The 22038-nt window shown below is 41.6% G+C and overlaps 1 protein-coding gene across 5 annotated transcripts in view; it reads left to right on the forward strand.

Moving 5' to 3' along the window:
* Window positions 1-1035: 1035 nt before the first annotated feature.
* Window positions 1036-22038, forward strand: part of PLEKHG1 (pleckstrin homology and RhoGEF domain containing G1) — a 215366-nt gene continuing 194363 nt past the window's right edge. For 2 of the 5 annotated variants that reach the window (XM_073337635.2, XM_073337636.2), the window contains exon 1: window positions 1036-1284. The gene's annotated coding sequence lies outside the window, so the exon portion shown is untranslated. Of the gene's footprint in view, window positions 1285-1430; window positions 1730-22038 lie in introns of those variants that run through there. The other 3 variants (XM_073337634.2, XM_073337637.2, XM_078852205.1) reach the window with 2 other exon arrangements.

Raw genomic sequence — 22038 nt, forward strand, 5'->3', positions numbered from 1 at the left:
AAAACGATTAGAAGAAAAGAAATATATCTATTTATTTCAGTTTAACAACTTTGTGCATTTGACTGCAATGGTGCATAGTCAGTTTTAATTTTTCTCTGTGTGGTCAGTTAGAATATCCCGATGTAGGATCGGGGCCTGAGAGCTTGATCCCTGGCCTTCAGTGAGGCTGCTTGGCCACAGAGTCTCATCCTGATGCAGGATTGGGGCTTTAGGTTACACTTTTGTTGGCAGTTTCCTCTGTTTGATTGGATCTTTCCTAAAGCAACACAAAACAAAAAAACATGTTTAAAATCAGGAAGATGTGATTGTAAAGCCACAAAACTGCCAAGGAGACTCAGGGGGCAGGTGTAGTATGCAAAGCCACTTTGAACTTTTTTTTTAATTGATTAGATTTCAAGTTGACATTGTCTCTTTCCCTTGTTAATGGCCCAAACTTTAAATCACAAGAGAGGCAATTACTTCATTAATCACCGTCTTATAATGTTTTAAAGGGACACGGTCTGGTCTATCACCTTGCAACATCAAGGGGTGTGTCTCCACTCTCCAGTATGTGAGTTTCCTCTTGGGATGTAGACACTAGTAGCGTGATTTAAAGTGTAAGAAGGTAGTCACTCCCCCCATGGGGGGCGTTTAATAAAAACAAAAAGCCAAAAAAACCCAAAACAAACAAAAACAACAAGGGAAAGGCTGTAAGTTTAGCCCAGGCCAGGAAGGAAGCCCCCGGAAAGTAGTGGAGTGCTTGCTCTTGTGTGTGTGAAAACAGTAGCTGAGGTTTTTTCCAGCGGGCTGTAATTTGACTGTTCTCTTTGGCTTCACTCCAGAGCCAAGTCCAAGTGGTTAATCTCTCCATCCCCCCGCTTCTCCCACCCGTGGGGGGAAGTCAGCTGCAGCCCGAGGCCGAGCCGAGCCGGGCCTCCCTCGGGAGGGGCTGAGCCTGCAGGCAGAGCTGCGACTGGAGGAGGGGAAGGGGGAGTTTTCCAAGCCGCCCCGGCCGCACGGGAGGAGCAGGAAGTTTGGAGACTTTAAGCTGCTGCCCTAGAGCCTGAGCGGAGCGGCAGGAGCCGCCAGAGGACTTGGCGCTGCGGAATGGGCACCTAGCGCCGGCGAGCCTCGACGCGACTGCAGGAGACCAGCGCTCACCGCCCCCCCTCCGGATTTAAACACTCAGGGGGTGTGCGGGGCTGGCTGGGGGACGCCTGTCAGGAGCCGCCGCCGGCATCCCGGGGAGAGCGAGCGCTTTGTCCTGCGGAGCAGGTTTCCTCCTCCGCTGATGCAAACCCTCAGGTAGCGCCTTCTCCTGCCCGTTCCCGGGGCTGCAGCTTCTCCCGCTCTCCCCGGGGAGCCCCGCGCTCTCCCCTCCGGGGCGGTGCGAATAGGTCTCCTCCCCCAGGGGGCGCAGGGGAGAAGAGGGCTGCTGGGAGCCGGCTGGGTCCCCCCCACCCCGTCCCAGAGGCGGCGGCGGCGGCGGCTGCTGGGGGGGAAGAACTATTGTCGGAGCAGGCAGCGGCGGGGCTAGGCTGTGGGGAGAGGCGGCCGGGAAGAAGGGCGGCCTGAGTCCGCTGGAGCGGGAAGGGGCGTGTGTGGGAGCTGCTCCGCACCCGCCGGGGTACGGCAGGGCTAAGCCGCCGCCCGCCCGCCCGCCCGCGGGGCCATTTGCCCTGCTGGTCGCTGCGGGCAGGGACCGAAACGGGCGCCGCTTCAGAAGCGCAGCGCTGGGGCGGAGAGAAAGGTGAGGCCGCGCCGCTCCCCGCCCCTGCGCGAGCCGGGCGGAAAAACGGGGTTCAGGTTCCCGGGGGATTCGCCGCGCGTTTGCTACCTGAAGAGAGAGGCGGGGCAGCCACGCGTTGGCTGGCCTGGCGGGGGGGGGGGGGGCGGCTCGCGTCACGGATAGTCTCAAATCCTCTTGTGTCCCGGCACGCCTCTAATGCGGGGTCGGTGTGGCCCGCAGTCCTGTGTCGCTCGTGTGGAAAGGGGGACGCGGTTCCCTTGCACGGCTGCGTGTTTTGCTGGTGAGCACGAGCCTTTAGGTTATAACACGGGGGAAGGCAGCAAGCGTGGCTGGGGCTGGAGGGAAACACCTGGCGTGTTTCAACTTCGTTAAACTCTGGCGTCTGAGGCACCGGACTATTGCTTTAGTACTCACCTTCCTAGGAAGATCTCTCCTGCCTGGGTAGTCACTGAGAAGTGTAAGCCAGTGGAAGAGCCATTGTACCTATAACCTTTCTGAAACTGGGGGGTTTAGACTCCAGCCCATTCCTTCAGTTATGTGTGCTTTGAATGAGGAAAATCCATCCATTTAGAAGTTGTTGGGACTACCCTCCTTCTTTATGTGGCCCCTCTCTTTCTACTCCAGCACTGCAAAAATTGGTAGTGTAAATAATGCACTGCAGGCATATCACATCAGGTAGTAAAGCATCCTGTGTGTAATATATTTATGAAGGGTACAAGCAATATTCAGCTGTTTTTGTCCACAAAAGTACTTTTGTGTTTGGCTACAATTCAGTGTGATCTTAAAATCTGAGCAAAGGAGATATTTTGTACACACAGCACCAGAAGTAGTTTTCATTAATGTTTAACATACTACATTATCAAATCTCTGAAAATTTAATACAGGTTGTATATAATGCCTCTGTTTTGGACCACATGTTGTTAAAGCCAAAACAGATGGTGTTAATTATTTGGAATTAAACTCTACAAATTATAATGTATTTTTATTAAACCTGACTCTTTTAAAATAAATGTAGCTAGTGTAAATTTGGTTCTGGTGTCTGTTCCCTAAAGCATTTAAAAATGTGACCAATCATATTCATATATATTTTCTCTTTTGGGTGAGGTGGTAGTCTTCCTGTTTCCCTTTTGGAGCCCTGACAATTTCCCTGTTCCCTGTCCTTGGTTTCTTTTCCTGACTGTGAAGGCCTTATGTCACAACTGTTGTCCTTCTGGATGGACAGAATGGGAGCCCTCCAGAACCCATCAACTCCAATCCTTAAATCAGCCAAAGGGTCATTGTTGAATAAGATTCACTTCATTTCCCCTTTTCTTTGCAAGCCCACAGCACTCCCAGCATGAGGCACAAGGGGCCTCGAACAAAACACAATTTAAACATTGGGCTGGCTCTTGGTATCTTTTTTTCCTCTTAACTGGTAATTGGGGTACTGATACAGTTGTGATTTAACTTATTTCTTGCCCTTCCAATCCTAATGCTGTTTGTATCAAAAGTGTGAGCAAATAATGACATGAAACTGCCTACATAAATCACAATGAATGGGTGATTTAAAAATAATAATTAATACTATATATTAGTAGTAGTCTTCTTTGCCTCTCTGTTTCCTTCTTGGAAGGAACTGCCTAACACTTGTGGTTTAGATTTCCACAAGTGTTTATTGCTCAGGTCTCTAGCTAAATTTATAAAGGAATCCTGTTAGCGTGTACAAAGCTAAATTTGGCTGTAGCAACCACTGGATGTATAACTTATTGTGGTTAGAAAGGTACATATGTAACTGTCTTAAGCTTCTGATTTTTTTGGCATGCAGTTGTCTTAATTCTGAGAACTTCTAAAGATGCACATGGATGCTTTGGCTGACAGTATACACAAAATATGAATAAATAAAGTTAAATCTCATTAACTTCACAGATGCTTCTTTTAGAATAGTAGAGGGGGGAAGCAGAAGTTCTTGCCCCTAGAGGGCATTAAATGGTTCCCTTATACATCCAAATATTCAGTTCTTTAACTTTAGCTCTCCTCTCCCTGACAAAGTTGACAACCTGGAAACTATGCACAATGCTCTGAGAATGTTTCAGTAGTTTCAATATTAAATGTTTGTCATATTACCATGGTGTTAGCATATTATTGGATATTTCTAAATGTTTGAACAGTGTAGAGTGGGCTGTTGGTGGATTTATATATGTTATAATGTTTAGAACTTCTATAACTAAATTTGTTAGTCTCTAAGGTGCCACAAGTACTCCTCGTTGTTATAATTTCTCTGTCATTAATATACTAGTGTTTGTTCTTACTGATACTAGTGTTTGTTCTTACTGGTATTTAATTTACCATAATTCTTTGGTCTTTTTAAAGAGGGAAAGCTCTGTTAAAATTATGGCACAGAGTATACCTTTCAAACTGGCTTAAGTTTGAGGTCAAATATTTCTCCTTTTGAAAATCCTGTGCAACTCTTTGAAAGCTTTTCACAAATTGTCCTTATTTTAATAGATGGTGCAACAAGATTTCTTAACTAGAATGCTTTTTAATTGTTAGAATCACATCTAGAGAGAGAAGTTTAGAAATGTAGCTTCTAAAGGGTTAATCTCTGTCCAGATTGTTAGTGCTTTGTGGAACAGAGGGAGAGGATTTATTTAACTTGCATATTTACGTGCACCTTTGAAGTGAAGCCCAGGTGGAAGATGATTTAATACATGGCTTTTGAGATCTTTTCAGTGGAGGACCTCTGCTTCCATTAAACTTTATTTATAGAAATCACAAAGAAGTAACCTCACTTGCTGTGAGTCATCTTCAGCTTTTTACTTTCCTTGAACAGTATGTAAGGGTGGGATCTGTGAAAGGATTTAGGCCTGGTCTACACTAAAACGTTAGGTGGACCCATCTACATTGCTTGGGGATGCGAAAAATCCATGGGGGCGAGGAAAGAATTCTTCCATCAGCCTAGCTACCGCCTCTTGGGGAGGTGGATTACCTACATTGATGGGAGGACCCCTCCCGTTGGTATAGGTAGTGTTTTACATTGAAGTGGTATAGTGGCGCAGCTGCAGCTTAGTGTTTCGAGTGTAGACAAGGCCTTATGTGTTGCAGTGCTGCGCATCACAGCACCTAGAAAATCACAGGAACAATGCTGCAATTCACAAAGCTGAATTAGGCACCTAGGATCCCTATATGGTGAATGGGGAAAGATAAGTATCTAGAAATGTGATGCACAAAAGCCAGCATGCTAGGCAGAGAGCTAGATAAGCTAGCCAATGGGAGATGCTGATGAGAGGCATGTGTCTTAAGCCCTGCCCCTCTCACAGAGGTAGATGCCTTCCAGGAGCCTAGACTTAGGCCAGCGTTTCTCAAATGCGGCCACCAGGGGGCTTTTCTTGTGGCCACAGCCAACCTGGGTGGTGACTGGGGGTGGGGCAAAGTGGCAGCCCCTCCCTCAGGACTTCCAGCAAATGCTGGTCCATGCCGCCTCCTGGAGCCACAAACACTGTAAGAGCAGGTGACCGGTGTGAATTCCCCACCTTCCCAGGGGCGGTGGTGCTTGGGTGTCAGCCCTGGGGTGGTGGGGGGCAGGCTTTGGCCCCCAGCCATAGGGCTTTGGGCTCTGGCCCTGGATGTCCAGTCACAGGCTCACCCCCCCCACATGTCACTGCTGACCCTTCCAGCCCCCACATCACCCCTGGTCCCCCCCATCTCCTTACCTGCCTCCCCATCCAATTTGTCGCCCAGCTTGCTGGGGCTGAGTAAGTATGCTGTGAAAACTGATATTAACAAATATCATTTTCGCAGTAGCAAACTTACTAACTAGCAAGTCTAAAAAAAAAAAAAATCAACCAAAAAAGCAAAACATGAAAAGCACCTTATTTGTATTTCTATTCTGTTAAGGTCCAGTAAATAATGGAGACAACTGTACATTATTTTTATTATTGAGTCTGCAATGAATAAATTACAATGACTTGGACACATATATGTGCATATTTATTTGTTTTTCCTAAAGTTAATTAAATATTTTAGGAAAAATTGTCAGTGTGGCCACCAGCAAGTGCAGCCACCAAAAATTTTGTTGTGAGAACCCCTGATTTAGGCGCCTATCTCAGTTTAGCAGTCTGTGAACAAGAGCCCATCACCTGGAGTCAGGCTTCTAAGATGTTTCTTGCAGGAATGAGTTAGGCATCTCCTTTGCTCCACACAAATCCGAAGAGGAGGGGGAGGTGGTGTTAGCGTCCACCTTATAACTTTTAGTCCAGTGGTTAGGGTACTTGCTGGTCACAGGGGGAGAAAGGATGTGAACGTGGATCTCCCACCTCTCAGGAGAATGCTCTAACTACTAGGCTGTGGGATGTTCTGATGTCAGGATCCCTTAGTCTATCCTACTGCAGCTGTTCCTTGGTGGATAAATAATCAAAGAGTGATTGGAGCAGGGGGGAGTGGACATGGGGTCTCCCACCATTCTGTCTCTCTCTCTCTCTCTCTCTCTCTGGCTGTTCCACGGTGGATAAATACTTGCTTAGTCATTGAGGGAGAGAGAGAGAGAGTGACTCTGTATCCCAGTGTTAGGGCACTGCTGGGTGGAAGATACCTATTCAGGAAGGGTGTTTAAGCCCTATTGAAATAAACTGGATATAATATAAGCATGTTTTCCTGATTTTTGGGCTTTAGACTGTAAACACTCCAGTGCAAGGATATTGTCTTTTCTGTATTTGTACAGTACTCAGCACAACAGGGCTCTGATCCTGATTGAGGTCTTCATATACTATCATAATCTATGACTAATGTTCTGAATGGACTCAGATGAGACAGTGGTAACAATGCTGGTACCCTGCCTATAGTAACTCACCCATCATCAGCATTACTGGTGGGTCTGCATCAGTGTAGACACAGCCTCTATCTATCTATTTATATATATAGGCTTAAATAGAGACTGGGAGTGGCTAAGTCATTATGCAAGGTAGCCTATTTCCCCTTTTTTCCCCCCCACCCCCACAGACGTTCTGGTTAAACTTGGATTTATGCTGGAAATGGCCCACCTTGATTATCATACACATTGTAAGGAGAGTGGTCAGTTTGGATGAGCTATTACCAGCAGGAGAGTGAGTTTGTGTGTGTGTGGTGGGGGGGGGGGGGGGCTGGTGAGAGAACCTGGATTTGTGCTGGAAATGGCCCACCTTGATTTTCATATACATTGTAAGGAGAGTGGTCAGTTTGGATGAGCTATTACCAGCAGGAGAGTGGGGTGGGAGGAGGTATTGTTTCATGGTCTCTGTGTATATAATGTCTTCCGCAGTTTCCACAGTATGCATCCGATGAAGTGAGCTGTAGCTCAAGAAAGCTTATGCTCAAATAAATTGGTTAGTCTCTAAGGTGCCACAAGTACTCCTTTTCTTTTTGCGAATACAGACTAACATGGCTGTTACTCTGAAATCTCTATCTATATAGTAGCTTCATCTGCAGCCTATGGTTAGGAAAACTGTTGAAGTCTAACTAAAGATATAATAAACTGGGGGAGCGGGACACAAATATAAACTCTTATTAGTGTTTTAAAAGAATACTGTAATAGATTAAACACAGCACTCCAAAAACGACAAATTGAAATTAGTTTGTATATTGATAGACGTCTGATCTCTAAGACTTAAGTGTGCAACACTGGATTTTGTGTTTTTAAAAAACAAACAAAACATTCAGAATGGGTATTATAAAATGTGTAATAAACCCCAACTCATGAACACAACTTTTAAAAAATAGCCTGAAATATGGAATTCATGTTTTCTTTTTTTAAAGACTCAAATCAAAGCATTTGATAAGATAAAGGAAACATTTGCAGAATTCCTCCTAGGAAAGTGTTTCTCAGATTTAATCTATAAATCAACATTTAAAATTCTAAGTTAGTTTAAAGGAATCTGTCCTCTGTATACAAAGCAAAATATAAACAGGAACCTACAAAAGAATAATTTTCTAGGTGAGTATTAGAGAAATACATCTTATCTGAATACAGTAGAAATTAAATTGCCCTAGGCTTCTTGGAAATGCATTAATAAAAATACATTATAAATATGTAAAATAGCAGCAACCATTAGTGTACTGTAAACATGAGACACATCTGAAGTGTGGTATTACTCTAAAAAGTAATGGTAGAATATGGCACTCTGTTATGCAAGAGATCTACTCACTGATTCTTCAGAGTCTTCATACCTGCTCATGTTAATAACAAAAATAACATTTTACAACTTTTTATTCCCACCATATGTTCTGCAATTTTAAGAGACGGTGAGTGGGAGTCACTCCAGCCCTGTACCAAATTTGAAGAAAATAGGACTGTAGGAGTGTCACTGAATTCTTAGTTTGGCATGGAGAACCTATGGTGGTGATGAACGTGGACTGAATTTTCAGGCCAGTTGGAAAAGATACTGTTTTACTTGCAGAGTGAGAACATCTGACATAGAAATCACTGAGAGAAGACCAACAAGGATCCCTATAATACCATTTAACTTATTTTCTTACAAAGATGTTCTTCAGAGAAGAACTAGACTTAAAACTTTTTTTTTAACAGATTCTTTTGTTCTGGGGGGGCCAGAGAAACTAGCCGAGCTCCTTTGTGTAGCTGTAACAGTATTGCCGACTGAAAACATTAAAAACAAAAAAAAATCACAGGTCAGGCGCATAGCTTAAAAATTGTGAGATTTTTTTACTCTCCCCCCCCTTTTTTTTTTTTTGTTTTTTGAGCCCTGGGGATGGTATGTTTTCCAGCTTTTTTCTGCAATTATAATTAATAGGATTTTTTTAAAAAAGAAACCTTAGATTCCCATGTAATAATGACGTGACGCCAGGACTTGGGTTTTGAGTTACATAGAGCTGTGTAGCTTGAAAGCTTGTCTCTTTCACCAACAGAAGTTGGTTCAATGAGAGAGATTATCTCACTTTATCTCTCTCATATCCTGGGAACAACACCATTGAAAAAGTTAATTAAATATATCACTTGAACAGTAACAAAGATATTGAAACAGTGTTTCTTCTGCTGATTTGAGCTTCCCAGGCTCAGGCTCTGGGGCGGCTTCATTGCAATGTAGACTTCTGGGCTGTGCCATCCCACCTCACAGTCCTAGAGTCCCGGCTCCAGCCTTAACCTGAAAGTCTACACAGCAATGAAACAGCCCCACAGCCCAAGCCCTGTGAGCCTGAGTCAGCTGGCATAGGCGTCTAGTTGCTGTGTAGACATACCCTAGAAATCTTCAGAAAAATCTGCTGGTGGCTAATTTCATTAATCAGTTACAAGGTCTTATGCAGATTGCCAGCAGCTTGACCCCATCACAACTGGCAGCTGCTGAAGACTTCTTGGTGTTGGCCGTCAGGGCTAAGTAACCAGAGCACAACCCTTTTTGGCACTTATTTGTGTCACTCAAGAGCGTGAGGTGACTGTATGTTTGGGATTGATAGTCCAGAAAAAAGATGACTTCTGTTTTTAATGGTACTCCAGTATTTGACTCTGTCAGGCTTGTCAGCATCTCTTTATTACCTTATTGATTTGTATAAGGTAGCCTAAACTCTAATGCATTTTTAAAATGTGCTATTAACAGTCACTACATGTGAATTTTTACTTTAGAGCTCAATGCAAATTAATGAGCCTGCATTGTTGCTCTCTGGCTAATGTCCGTTCACACTTATGTAAGTAACATTGGGGTATTTAAAATATCAAGGTGCACATATTGTCTTAGGAAAACTATTAGTATTTTATTAAATTATTTTAAAAAACCCACTGCATTAGATTCTTACCCTCAAGGTTTTTTGTGGAGTGCGCAAATGAACCAAACGTGCTCTGTGTTGTCTGGATATGAGACTTAGTTGGGGATCATATGGGAGTATGGGTTAACAGACTGATTTGATGGACTGGCATTCCATTTGTAGGAGTGTTTTGAAATCTGAATAAATTATTTGTAAGACTGTGGAATACCATTTGTATTGGGTCAAAAGTGAGACAGGTGGTCTCGGTTTGGGTTCCTCTTTTGTTCACCACAGCAGAGTAGAGAGAAATCTCTGCTTTTAAAATATATTTATTGTGTTGAGACAACTTCTATGCTTTGGGAAAATCTTTTGAGAACATCCAATATTTCACTCAGCGCCATAATTCTGGCCCATTTGTGTGCTCCAATGATGAGTTAAGTGCAACTTCAGAATGCTGCCATAGGCAAATTTGGAAATGAGGATGATTTCAAAGACTAGTGTGAGAATAGTATATAGCACCTGTCGTCTTAATACTGGAAATCATTTTGGCTGACTTCCATCCAGAATATGTTCTGGAAAGAAAACTTTGTCCTGACATGTTTTTGAGAATGATGCAGTTTTCAAATTTGTGTGTGGTTGTTTTCTGTGAAGTGCTCCAAGCTGCCAAAGTGTTTTACATAGAAGAACGTTGTCATTACTGGATAAGGTTTAGTTAACTTTATATATAAAGTGTCTACATTTTGCTTTCTTTAGTGGGTTTTGTTTAACTTGGTCCTGTATAAGGCTTCTCTTTAGGTCTGAAATACTCCTAGTTAGATCTATGGGATACTCACACATTCTAGAGATATCTGTTGTTAATGTCTTCTAAATGCGGTATGTTTTCTAAGAGTAAGTTTAGTTTGCAGTGTTTTTATTAGTTGTAGTGAATTTCCAGAATAACTATTTTATAAATCACAGTATCAAATCCTTATGTACTAGATAGCTAACTGGTTTAAGGAGACAACCTGCCTCCTAAATTTTCTGCACAACAGTGAAGAAAGAATGGCTTTTATGTTAGTGTATGAGAAGAACTTTATACCTGTTGACAACCTAGCTATTGCTAGGATGCCTGAATAATCTCATTCCTCTAGAATTTAAAGAGAGTCCCTTGTTTACTGGAAGTCTTTAGAACAAGAGAAACATATGAACTAAATGGAAAAATAGGAGAGAAAGTATACAGGCCATTTCTCATCTTGATTTTACTTTAATTACAGCCATAATGCAACCAGGTACCTGGACACGTGTGCAATTAGAATATAATCAAAGAGTAAACCTTGTGAAGTTACTTTTACATAATTGTTTCCAAATTCTGAGAAACTTTACTGGCAGTTATTCGACATATTTAAGTAGAGTAGAAAGCTGACTCAAAGTCTTCAGGAGTACATTAAAAGAATATATTTTTTTTCTCTTCAGGTAATTTTTTACGGAGAAAAATATGGAAACAAGACTGCTTTCTTGAGTGACATGAACAGTTATCTCTGTTCTGAAGGTCTATTACAGTTTTCAGCATTGTTACCCTGTAAGTTTAGTAATTACGTGGTGAATATTTTTTTATTAGTTCCTCCTAACTAATGTATCTAAGTTGGTGTAGTTTGGTGGCTATTTTTGTGTTTGTGTTTTTTTTTTTTTTTTTGCTTAAACAGAGAATCTGTTTTGATGGGCATCATATCTCTTTGGTAAGAGTGCATATAAAGCAATACTGAATAATACAATTCATTCGGGTAGGGTCATTTTTTTTTTTTTAAGATGTAGAACTTTGCCTGTTTATGGTTTGGTTCCCCCTAAACCAAAGTAGTTTGGAAACTCAGCAGGGATTCTATTTATTCTGGCATAGGAATAAGCATCAGGCCGAGCTTTCTGGTCTCAAGAACTGGTAATGGTAGGAGGCCTCTGTAATATTGCCAGCCAGCTAAATGCCTGCAGTATTTTGCCATACAGGAAATCAATTGCAGCTGAATGTGCACAGTTTCCACTCCAAGTATATAAACATACCTTCCAGTGATTTTTTTTTAAAAATCTGTTTTTTATCTAGAGTCTTAACTTTAATAGTTACTTGAAAGTTCAGAGTCAGAACACTTGATATTTTGTTTCCAAGGCATCTACCCACTCTCTGGTATCTTGGCATTAGATCATGGTGGGATAGAAGTATGAAACAAAAAACACAAATACTTAAGGAGTGATGATATCACTGGATCATGAAATCCTGAAAAGCAGGCAAACTTCAACCAGTGGCTTACTGAGACCTCATTAATAAAAGGAGGTACGTTTACTATACTGGTTCTAGAGTAGCAGCCGTGTTAGTCTGTATCTGCAAAAAGAAAAGGCGTGCTTGTGGCACCTTAGAGACTAACACATTTGTTAGTCTCTAAGGTGCTACAAGTACTCCTTTTCTTTATACTCGTTCTGTTCCTGATTGTATAACTGCATGGAATCTGGAAATGAGCAAAGATGGAGGAGTTGCTGAATATGGATATACTTGAAGAACTGCTATTGGAGAATCTATTTTCTCCATGAAGTCCACAATTCTACATTCTTCGGGGTTTGAGATCAGTTAAGCAAAATTTGTTAGAATAGGCTGCAGCACCATTCTACCAAAATAGACACCTGATCTGGCTTCTGACAACAAACCAGAGTGTGTTGGTATTGATGTGCACCTTACTTTGAGTGGCTCCCTTAAAATATCCAGCTTAGATGTGGTTACCAGTTAAAACAAGTTTTTGAATCCTAATGTGGCTCTAGTGGCTTTGAGGCCTTTTTTAACACACAGCTGCTTATATCAAGAACAGATGTGTGGACTATCCATTTTGGATAGATCCTGATTCCCTTTAGACTTGTCTCCATAGGTGACAAAAATATCTTGAGTCATAGAGAGGAAGCATTAAGCTAAGGTGATAGCCTGGAACTCAGGAGATCAGCTTCAATTTCTTGCTTCACCACAGGCATAGTATGTGACCTAGGGTAAGTTATTTAGGGTCAGTTTTTTTTAAAGGTATTTAGGTACTGAAAGATGCAGCTAGGTGCCTATTGGGATTTCCAGAAGTGTCTATGTGTCTAGTTCCTGTTTACAATGGGAGTTAGGCACCTAAGCATTTTTGAAAATCCCACTAGGTGCCAACTGCATTTTTAGGTGCCTAAATATCTTTTTTTTTTTTTTTTTTTTTAAGCTGACTCTGGATGGGGCAGAGATACTATCTAGAAATAGAGGTACTTTCCAGCCTCATGGGGTAAATACTTTAAAGATGGTGAAGAGGTAGGGAACTACAGCAATGGCAGGCATGTAGCTACCTAAAGATAATTGCTATGGATACACTAGAGAGCGTATAGTGACACAGCTGCACTTATGCAGCTGTGCCGCTGGAAGCTCTCTAGTGTGGCCAGTGTGAACCGACAGGGGGAGGGCTCTTCCATCGACTTAATTAATTCACCCCCAATGAGCGGTAGCAGCTATTTCAGCAGGAGAAGCTTTCCTGCTAACACGACACTTTCCACACCGGCACTCTAGGTTGGTGTAACTTACGTCATTCGTGAGTGGCTTATTCACACCCCTGCATGACATACATTATATAAATGGTATATTAATGGTAGTGTAGACATAGCTAATGTAACATCTAAAGGGCTAATGTGTTAGGACAGTATTTGTTAGGCCCTGCCCACTCTAGGACAATAATTAATTGCAACAACACACACTGTTGGCCAACCCTAAACGTTCAAATATCCAAGTAGGACCTCCCATCCTCCTACCACCCCACCCCAAATCATGCGGCAGGTTTAAAAATCTAAAACAAAAAGAACTCAAATGGGGTTTTGTTTTATATGTCTTCTGGGTCTTGAGCCTTTAGGGAGCATTGAAGTAATGTCTTTTAAGTTTTTTTTCTCCAGATCCGTGAGTGTAGCTAGTAGCTTAGTGTAAGAAAAGAGCTAGAATCTTCAGATGAGATCTTAGCTCTTTTTTTGCTTAAGTTTTGACATGGCACCAGAAGTTTTAAGAAATACCAGTATCACAGGAGTTGGCAACACTGCAACCTTTTTTGTGTTAAATTTGGTTGGACAGTGTGAATGAGACCAAACTACATTTTAGCCGGGTTAAAAACCATATGATGATGTATCAATGAGTATTGGCGTGACCAAAATGTGATGTAACCTGGTTGAGTCACAACAGAGTTTAGCCACCATTGTTAAACTAAGCTGTCTTCCTGTGCAGATAGGACCAGGGTGATCATATGTATTCTGAGTGATGAGAGTTGAGCTCAGGGAGATACACCAAGAAAGATTTCAAGCATAGATAGTGTGATTGAATCTGCTCATATGAATATGAGCCTAATTGAATTGAATATTGAATATGTGCCTAATGCAAAGATGTATGTTTACTAATATTCCTCTGTCTTAGAAATATAACGGATAAAAACAGAATGAAAAGGAAGTGCATTTTCTTACCAAGGAATGGTCTTGTGTTCCTAGCTCTGCCTGAGATTTCCTGTGCGAATGTCATACCATTTCAAGAACAAACTGGTAGTTTTCCTCCAGGCTTATGTTGTCATAGACCTAGAGGTTCTATATCCTGTGGTAGAATCCTGATTATCTGAAGATCTTGGGAGACCTCAGCTCCTTTGGATAATAGGAAAAGCTGACTCAACAACGTCTGAATCTGTATGACCAGAACAGACAACTTGTTCCCCCCAACTATCCAAAAGGTTCTGGTGTTCCTGAGGCCTTTAGATTAATAAGGATGGAGATTCTACAGTAGGTTTATTATACATGGCAACTGGGCATAGAAATGATTTCACTCCAACTCACAAATCTGACTGACTGACTTCCAACAAAAAAGGAGCCTTTGGAAGATTGTCTTGGAAGAAAGTGTGTATTCAGTGAACAGCCTTGTGGGTAACTCCAAGGGCACTGAAGAGGCAAAATACTTGGAGAAACCCAGTTACTTGCAAATAACCTGATTTTATTTCTTCCAGATGGAGTTTCTAAAGCTGAAACCAATGCGGTGTGTATGTATGTATAACTTTAATAGCACACCCTGTTTGTAATGCAGAGTTCTGAAAATCAGAGTTGCAAATTAAAAAGAAAAAAAAAAGTTACCTAAGATGGTGGGGTTAGAACATTAATTTTAATAATATCTTTCGTTACTAACTGATGCCAGGGTTTAGAACATATTTCTGTGCTTTGCCTTAGCAATCCAAATGCATTTGAGAGCGTAACCAATTCTTGGTAAGCAGCATTTCCTGGCAGAGCTAGTATATTGAAGAGGAAACGAGGGTCTGCTGTGTTTTTGATTGTATAGTATTTAATTAAAATGAAATTCTTTCCATAACTTGCATCTGATGAGAATGAGAGGCCTTACGCTCTGTTGGATCAGAAGAATAACTATCACTTTAATTATCAAAATATTTCATGGAGGCCCAAGAAGAACTAGCAGAAATTCTTTGTCAGTATTTTACTAAAATAGCGATGCTTAGTATGCATATTTTAATACACAATTAAAAAATGTTATGGTCTAAATTGAATACATTTGTTGCTATGTTATTTGCTAAAAGTCAATTACAAAGAGATTTATTTGACCACAAATGTTGTGTATGTACATTTATAAACTGTACAAAATAAAGCATTTTATTAGTGTTCAGTATGATATACACACATGCAAAAATGCACATTGAGCTTTTGCTCTGGATCTGGAAAGTTATTGATTTTCATAAATTGTTCATCAACTCAAAGTACCCATTCCAATTCAATCTAACTTAAATCTACTTAAATCTAACCTTTTCAAATTTTGATGAGTTTAATATGTTCCGATGATGAACAAGGAATAAAACTGATTAAAATACTAACAAGGGCTCTCAGGTATTCCCATCTTCACTGCCCGCTGAAATAGCAGTGTTCAAAGAAGCAAAAGGATTTCTAGAGTTCTTTGGGAAATATGACAGGGACATTATGCAGGTTGTCAATGAAGCACATCGGCAAGCATTGTATTGAAAAACCTGGAGTGTAGGAATATGCCTTAGAACAGGCTGTAAAGCAGAGAGACTGGGGGAAAACATGAAGTTTAAAGATCTAAAAAAGAATTAATGTCTTGTGAATGTGGGAAGAGAGAGCTGAAATATGATGCATTGATCTTGCTTTTCTGTAAAAGCTCAGTTCAGTGGTTGGGTCTGATATTGGCCCTTTGTGGCTTTACTTTTAATTATATAAAGAGCTACCAAATACTGGCTAGCGAATGTGCCACACCCATAATTCTGATGTTTCCGATGACATTTCCTCTGTAAAAGATTTTGAAGAGGAAAAAAAAAGGTTGGCTGTGTGAAGTTTATATTTGTTCTGATACATCCTAATTCAACAATTACATCAGCACTGTGGTTTCTCTCCCTCTCCCCCCCCCCGCCCTTTTTTTTTTTTCCTGATTGGTTTCTAAGCTTGATTCCTTTAAAAATAACATTAAGACACAGCCGGCCTGATTTTTTTTGAGCAGAATTAATGGGAGCTGCTGGTGCTCAGCACCTCTGAAAATCATGCCCTCTGTGTAATGGAGAAGGAAATATCAGATCTATGCGATTGCTCCAGGAATTCAGAGGCTGTATTTAATATGCAAAGTGTGTTTTCTTAAAAGGCCAATGCACTTTTTAAAAAATGTTCACTGCTCATCTGAGCATCATTGTATTCTTTGTTTAGGCCAGATCTAAGCTTTGTTTTTCATGCCCCAAAATCAAATGCCTAAGAGCTAGAAAGATGCATAGGAAGGGAAGGGCACTGTACAGCTATATGGAAATTGGTTCCTTAAAGATCTTTTCTGTCATTAGTGTGTGAAGAAGGCGCATAGAATGAGCAAAAAGGGTTCCAGCTGTGGTGATGTCATTTTGTGATGTGGAGACTTTATTTATTTATTTATTTTAAACTGGTAAAGTAAGTAGTGAGTTGTTAATACAACGACCCTGCTAAATTTATAACCCACTCCAGTGGATTCTGTCTGACGTTCTCCAGCAGGAGGGCAAGAGAGATCATGCACAAATAAAACCTAATGTTCCCGTGTGATATTTAGACTCAATGTACTAGACCAGGGGTGGGCAAACTTTTTGGCCTGAGGGCCACATCTGGGTATGGAAATTGTATGGTGGGCCATAAATACTCACGAAATTGGGGTTTGGCTGCAGGAGAGGGTGAGGGCTGGGCGTGCAGGCTTTGGGGTGGGGCCAGAAATGAGGAGTTCAGGGTGTGGGAGGGGCTCCAGACTGGGGTAGGGGGTTCTGGTGAGGGCTCTGGCTGAAGGTGCAGGCTCTGGGGTGGGGTTTGGGATGCAGGAGGGTGCTCTGGGCTGGGATCAAGGGGTGCAGGAGGGTGGGAGAGGGATCAGGGCTGGGGTAGGGGGTAGGGGCACAGGTTGGGGTGGGGGGAAGAGCTCCGGCTGGGAGCGCGGGCTCTGGGGTGGGGCTCAGGATGAGAGGTTTGGGGTACAGGAGGGTGCTCCAGGCTGGGACCGAGGGTTTCAGAGGGTGGGAGGGGAATCAGGGCTGGGCAGAGGGTTGGGGCACAGGAGGGGGTCGGGGTGCAGGCTTCGGGTGGTGCTTACCTCAAGCAGTTCCTGGAAGAAGCGGCATGTCCCCACTCTGGCTCCTACACAGAGGCACGGCCAGGTGGGTCTGTGCACTGCCCTGTCCGCAGGTGCTGCCCCTGCAGCTCCCATTGGCCGCAGTTCCCGGCCAATGGGAGCTGCAGGGGTGGCTCTTGGGGCGGTATGTGGAGCACCCTGGCTGTCACTACGCATAGGAGCCGGGTGTGTGTGTGGGGGGGTGCTGCTGCTTCTGGGAGCTGCAAGGAGCCCTGACCACGCCCCAGGTCTGGAGAGCCGGACCTGGAAATCCCCTGAATCATAGAATATCAGGGTTGGAAGGGACCTCAGGAGGTCATCTAGTCCAACCCCGTGCTCAAAGCAGGACCAATCTCCCCAATTAAATCATCCCAGCCAGGGCTTTGTCAAGCCTGACCTTAAAAACTTCTAAGGAAGGAGATTCCACCACCTCCCTAGGCAACGCATTCCAGTGTTTCACCACCCTCCTAGTGAAAAAGTTTTTCCTAATATCCAACCTAAACCTCCCCCACTGCAACTTGAGACCATTACTCCTTGTCCTGTCCTCTTCTACCACTGAGAATAGTCTAGATCCATCCTCTCTGGAACCACCTCTCAGGTAGTTGAAAGCAGCTATCAAATCCCCCCTCATTCTTCTCTTCTGTAGACTAAACAATCCCAGTTCCCTCAGCCTCTCCTCATAAGTCATGTGTTCCAGACCCCTAATCATTTTTGTTGCCCTTCGCTGGACTCTTTCCAATTTATCCACATCCTTCTTGTAGTGTGGGGCCCAAAACTGGACACAGTACTCCAGATGAGGCCTCACCAATGTCGAATAGAGGGGGACGATCACGTCCCTTGATCTGCTCGCTATGCCCCTACTTATACATCCCAAAATGCCATTGGCCTTCTTGGCAACAAGGGCACACTGTTGACTCATATCCAGCTTCTCGTCCACTGTCACCCCTAGGTCCTTTTCCGCAGAACTGCTGCCTAGCCATTCAGTCCCTAGTCTGTAGCGGTGCATTGGATTCTTCCATCCTAAGTGCAGGACTCTGCACTTATCCTTATTGAACCTCATCAGATTTCTTTTGGCCCAATCCTCCAATTTGTCCAGGTCCCTCTGTATCCTATCCCTGCCCTCCAGCGTATCTACCACTCCTCCCAGTTTAGTATCATCCGCAAATTTGCTGAGAGTGCAATCCACACCATCCTCCAGATCATTTATGAAGATATTGAACAAAACTGGCCCCAGGACCGACCCCTGGGGCACTCCACTTGACACCGGCTGCCAACTAGACATGGAGCCATTGATCACTACCCATTGAGCCCGACAATCTAGCCAACTTTCTATCCACCTTATAGTGCATTCATCCAGCCCGTACTTCTTTAACTTGCTGACAAGAATACTATGGGAGACCGTGTCAAAAGCTTTGCTAAAGTCAAGAAACAATACATCCACTGCTTTCCCTTCATCCACAGAACCAGTAATCTCATCATAGAAGGCGATTAGATTAGTCAGGCATGACCTTCCCTTGGTGAATCCATGCTGACTGTTCCTGATCACTTTACTCTCATGTAAGTGCTTCAGGATTGATTCTTTGAGGACCTGCTCCATGATTTTTCTGGGGACTGAAGTGAGGTCCCTGAGCCTGCTCCCTGGCAGGAGCTCAAGGACCGGATTAAGAGGTTGTCTGGGCTGTAGTTTGTCCACTCCTGTACTAGATCCACCTACACCAGAATGGCACTCTTTCATTTTAAAAAGGTGACCATTCAACATGACCCTTTAACCAAAGTGTCCATTTACATGGCTGGAGTTCTAAAGAGACTAATACAATGAGAAATGTAATGATCAGATAAATATTTATGCACACTTGTCTTAGCAGCATCTTCTTATTTTAAGGTTTGGCATGTATACAGTAGCATTTTAAAGACCATGTTTGTTTGTCTACATTACAAAATCTGTTGTAGTTCTGAGGCATCCATATTTATTATATATATTGTCAATTTTAATGAAAACATTTTCTGCCCTTTTTTTCCCCCCCAAGTAAATTCAGCAAAACAGTGTGGACCTAATGCTACCTCCATTGTTGGATTAAGCCTTGTATGTTTTATGGTGAAAAAGATATTTTGCCAAGAAATTCTTGCACATTAAAATGTCAAACAAAATGAATTAAAACAAAATGGCAAGACACATGCTCTACTTCCCGGCATATATACAAGCAAGTAGACAGCACTTTCCCTCTGACATTTTCTATTGTTACAGTCAAATGATCAGGGAAAAGTATACACTTCCTTTTGTGTCCAGCAGATAGGAATTCTTAATTGGTGACATTACTTTTTTTTCTCAAAAGGAAATGAATAGGCTACAGTTGATGATTGCACATCTGTTGTTTTGTGTAAAGCATCCTGTACAGCAGTGAAACTGTCCTGAAGATTTTTTTTTCTTTTTAACAGGAGGGATATTAGTTACATCTGATTACATTGTTTCATAGACACAGGTGTAGCCAGAACATAGGAAAACAAAATGTAAGCTGGAGGGTGACTTTGCTTATACTTTTCCAAACAAATACGTTTTAAAAAAAAAAAAATCTTGCAAAGACTTCAAGGGTATACTGAGTTGTTTGTGTGTCATTGTGGGGTGAGTCATGTCCTTGCAGTGTGATTAGGGTGACCAGATGTCCTGATTTTTATAGGGACAGTCCTGATTTTGGGATCTTTTTCTTACATAGGCTCCTATTACCCCCCCCCCCCCCCCCCGTCCCGATTTTTCACATTGTATGTACAATGCTTCAAATCACAAACTGACCAGGGCTTCCACTTTGGAAAGGAGAGACAAATATATTATGTTGTATGTTAATACGGAAGTGTTACATAACTTTTATTACATAAAATTTCAAGAAAGTTATTTTTAAACTTGCCAGACCCTTGATCCCTACATTTTACTGTGAAATTTGTTTTTTTGTTTGACAGTTATAAAATGTTTTAAAGTCTCTCTCTTTAAAAGTTAGTGGCCAAATACTCCTGTGGCTTGTGCATATGTAGTGCCGCTAGCAAATTTCAAAACTCTCTGAAAAGAGCTTAGGCAAAAATCATTAGAGTAAGCCCCATGACACTGTCTTTTGAAAACTGTGCAAATAATAGTGTGGAATCAGTTGCAGTGGTGGAGGCAATGTGAAAAGTGGGAGAACTGTTACAAAACAAGAATAGCTATATTGTACTTTCCACATACATGGAAAAATAGCTTTTTAAAGTCGTCATAAACAACTTGTGCTACAGTTAACACAGAATTGTTTTGTATGTCCTTGCTGTTCCATCAAAACAGGGATCAAATGTAGCTGCAGGTAGGAAAACCAGAGCAGAGCAGGAGAGACTTGTGCAGACAGTGCTCTGGAAAGTCTAGTACAGTGCAGCATAATGCTTCGATTTTATTTATTTATATTATATATATTTTTACAACTATGAAACACGGATCACTGTGTAAAAAATTTCAACATTTGCCAAGAGTTATGGAATAGTGGCATCTGGCGTTACTGCATTCCCCTTCACCGTCTCTCCCCCCCTTGCCCCCCGTAAGTTTATATTCAATATTAATGGTACTGTGTGTTATCAATTTGCAAATATTGACTTTTTGTAGTGGCTTCTCCTGTTAAAAATTCATACTCGTATCTTGGGGAAGGCATAGAAATTGTGTATACATATGCACAAATCTTCGGCCACCTGTGAATTCATGTTATTGCCCACTATTACTTCAAAGGCAGGGCTCAAAAGAATGAAATGTCACTAGCAAACGTGATTCTGTCCATCTTTGTATGAAGTTTATTCCCTTCTGAACACTTCACTTGCTTTTGTGTAGCTCTTGAACTTCAATTTCCTGATTTTGTGGTGGAAGAAAACAAAACAAATAAATAAACAAACAACTGTGGCATCACACCAGAAGTTTACCCATCTCTCTCTTGCTATTCACTTCTAAACAGTGGCCTGACTCTTTCCCCCCCACAATATAAAATTACAGCCAATACAAAATAATTACTAGCATAAATGAAGTCTGTTATCTTGACCTCTTGCTCCTACATATGTGAATTATTATTATTTCAGAAACATTACTGTGTCATTTACAGTCAAATGCATACAAATAACTGGATGAAGTGTGGATGAAATATTAAGATCAAGCTTCATAAAAGGGGTAGTTCTCATATCCCAGGAAAAAAAGAAGCAGCAAAAAATGTGGACGTTTCTATTTTACTAGTAGTAAAGCTGGCCCAATTTTCTGTAAACTAAATTGTCCAAGAGTAGTTTAAACAATTAAGTAGTCCCCTTGCTTTCTGAATGCGAGTTGTAGACTCTCTATTCATGCCTCACAACTGTCATGCCTTTTAAACATTTAGCTTATCCCCACAGGATTTCAGACTTATCTTGCATCTGTTGGCAAGCCTTACATTGTAGCTAAATATTAGTCATGGCACCAGTCAAGTAATACAGGATAAACCCATAGAATTAATTGATATCTATTTGTACAACTTACAAGTGTTTGTAAATTCCATTTCAACAGTCCCTTAAAGAGACACTGTTACACCGTACATTTTTATATTTATATCACATCTTAAAACATATTGGAGTTAGTTTTTAAAACTTGAGAGAGACATTTGTGTCTCAAATATTATACTAGTATAACTTTTACGTATATGTATAGAGTAATGGCCCTAATAATTAAAAAAAAATTAATCTTGATGAATTGCATGTTTAATGACACTGTTAAACAATAATAGAACAACATATTTTTGGATATTTTCTACATTTTCATATGTAGTGATTTCAATTAAAACACAGAATATAAAGTGTACAGTGCTCACTTTATATTTTTATTACAAATATTTGCACTGTAAAAAACAAAAGAAATAGTATTTTTCAATTAATCTAATACAAGTACTGTAGTGCAATCTCTTTATCATGGAAGTTGAACTTACAAATGTAGAATTATGTACAAAAAATAACTGCGTTTAAA

The sequence above is a fragment of the Lepidochelys kempii genome, chromosome 3 (assembly GCF_965140285.1).
Source record: "Lepidochelys kempii isolate rLepKem1 chromosome 3, rLepKem1.hap1, whole genome shotgun sequence".
NCBI lineage: Eukaryota > Metazoa > Chordata > Testudines > Cheloniidae > Lepidochelys > Lepidochelys kempii.